General features: G+C 34.8%; 1 long non-coding RNA gene across 1 annotated transcript; it reads left to right on the top strand.

Moving 5' to 3' along the window:
- Positions 1-1,427: 1,427 nt before the first annotated feature.
- Positions 1,428-2,082, top strand: LOC122065321. The gene is made up of 2 exons (XR_006135974.1): positions 1,428-1,590; positions 1,699-2,082. It is a non-coding gene; the product is annotated as an uncharacterized LOC122065321 (long non-coding RNA).
- The last annotated feature ends 251 nt before the right edge of the window (positions 2,083-2,333 follow it).

Raw genomic sequence — 2,333 nt, 5'->3', positions numbered from 1 at the left:
TCAAAGCCATTCCAGAATATCAAATTACCGACTATAGATAAATAAAAGGAAAAAATATTATACCAAAATAGTATTCCTACCGAGTAAAAACCGGTGTCAAGTGGGTTGCTCTCTTTTCTCTTAAGTGATATATTGGATCGCCCTGGTGCAAGCCAGACACACTAGTAGTTGGCAGCCACCATGGTGCTACAAGTGCAATCCGATGAAAAAAGGTTAGCATCCCTATATTATTGTAAACTAAGGGTGTCAATTCGGTATCAATACCATATACCAATACAAAAATTGTATCAAAGGAGATTAGATATGATTTCGATATGATAAAAGGGCATCTTCCTCGTTAGGTATATTATCGGTTTTTAAACAAAACTGTTCGTCATGTAAATGTCAAAAGCGTAACAAAATACCAAATTACCTATATAGATACATAAAAGGAAAAATATTGTACCAAAAGTAAAAACCAGTGCCAAGTGAGATGTCACATGGGCCCTAATTTTAGTTGCCACTTGAAGTTTGTAAAGGACAAGCAAATAGAATTGGTTAGAAAAGTCTCTAGTCTTTCTTTCCATCTCCGGTTCTAGCTCCAACTCTAAGCATTTTGCCAGTGAAGGATGCAACCCGAAATGATGGATAGAATTGACAGGCGAAGAACCACTAATGCTAGCTAATTTTATCCTAATTTAAATAAAAATTTAATTATATTTCCTTTTTATTTTGGTAAATAGTAAATTTCTTAATGAGTTTTCCACTAGACCCACTAGTAGCTGGCAGCCACCATTTTTCTACAAATGCAACCCGATGACAAAGATTAAAGTTCCTATATTATCTTGAACTAATGGTATCAATTTGGTACCGATACCGTATACCAATACCTAAGTCGTAATGAATTACCATACCAAAAGAGATCTGGTTTGGTTTTGATATGACAAAATGTTATCTTCCTCGATTCAGTTCCATATTGGTTTTTGAGACAAAACCATTCGTTATGTACTGAAAAATACCAAAATACTGACTATAAATATAAATAGGGGAAAAATGACAAAACTATTGTACCGAAACCGCATTTGTACCAAAAAATATATATATATATATATATATATTGTATTTGTTGCTAATAAAAATGGTACAAAGCAAGTACAATATCAATATTGAAATGGAGGCTTTTTTCTTGGTATGGTACAATTTTGGTATTTGACTCTTGATCTATTGTATTATAAAAAAAACTGTAACGAATATCGAATACCATATCTATTGACACCCTTTAGACTCATACAAATATGGTAATCAAACTATGGAATCTTATCTAAGGAATTGATGCAAAATCTAATAAGCTATTTTGGTTTGAATTTACTTTCTTTCCTTCTATATCTCATGGAAGCGGACAGAGCCTCTATAAATTGCTGAGAGCTTACCCTGCATGGGAGAACACTTCCGTGGTGGCGACCTTACCCCGGCATAAGCTGCAGGTCTCACTGGCCTTCTTGAAAAGCCCGGCTTGGCTATTTGAGAATGTTATTTGCCGGACGCAAAGCTTCGTTGCCGGTCCTTTTGTTTTCTATCTTTTGACGACATAAGATTGATAAATGCTATCTGGTGTGTGAACCTTATTAAATCTTTGTATTATGTGATTGTTTTGATTTATTTATCGTATTTCTTGGTCTATGCTCTAACACCTCACAATGATTTCTTTCCTGTGCGCAGGATGTGTTTCAAATTTACCTTCTACTGTACTAGTATCATCAATCTGTGAGTCTCCTTGATTATGGTAGAAAGGACATCAAGAAGGTCGCCAGAAGATAGAAATTAAGGGGATCGAGAACAAAGCTGCCACCAAGAAACATTCTCAGAGTGTCAAGACGGGCTTTTCATGAAGCCAGTGAGACTTACACCTTATGGGGGTGAGGGGTGACCATCAACTCAGTTGGAGAAGTTTATCCTATTGTGTTTTAATGAAATATGTACACCGTGATCATGGGCCCTTTAAAATTGCTTACTGCAATCTGTTATGGTTGTAATCTCATAAAAAAATATATAGTATGATAAACAATAATAAAGTGGTTGTTTTTATCTTTTTTTAGATTTCAATTTCTTCTGTTTATGAGAGAGAGAGAGAGAGAGAGAGAGAGAGAGAGAGAGCATGTCTGTGTCAGTCGATTCCGACCTAGATCGTCTGATTCACCAATCCAATTCTTAATTCTTGAAACTATGATCTTAGGTTTAAGTTGAAATGATGAAATTCTACATAATATACAATTGTTTAGACATGATACTCTACTTTCGCACTATAGTGTTGGTATCAATTCGTATTACTTGTCATTAACTCTTTTTTTCCAAAG

This window comes from Macadamia integrifolia, unplaced genomic scaffold, assembly GCF_013358625.1.
Source record: "Macadamia integrifolia cultivar HAES 741 unplaced genomic scaffold, SCU_Mint_v3 scaffold1972, whole genome shotgun sequence".
Lineage (NCBI taxonomy): Eukaryota > Viridiplantae > Streptophyta > Magnoliopsida > Proteales > Proteaceae > Macadamia > Macadamia integrifolia.
The sequence above is the reverse complement of the archived record's forward strand: the minus strand, read 5'-3'. Positions and strand labels throughout refer to the sequence as shown.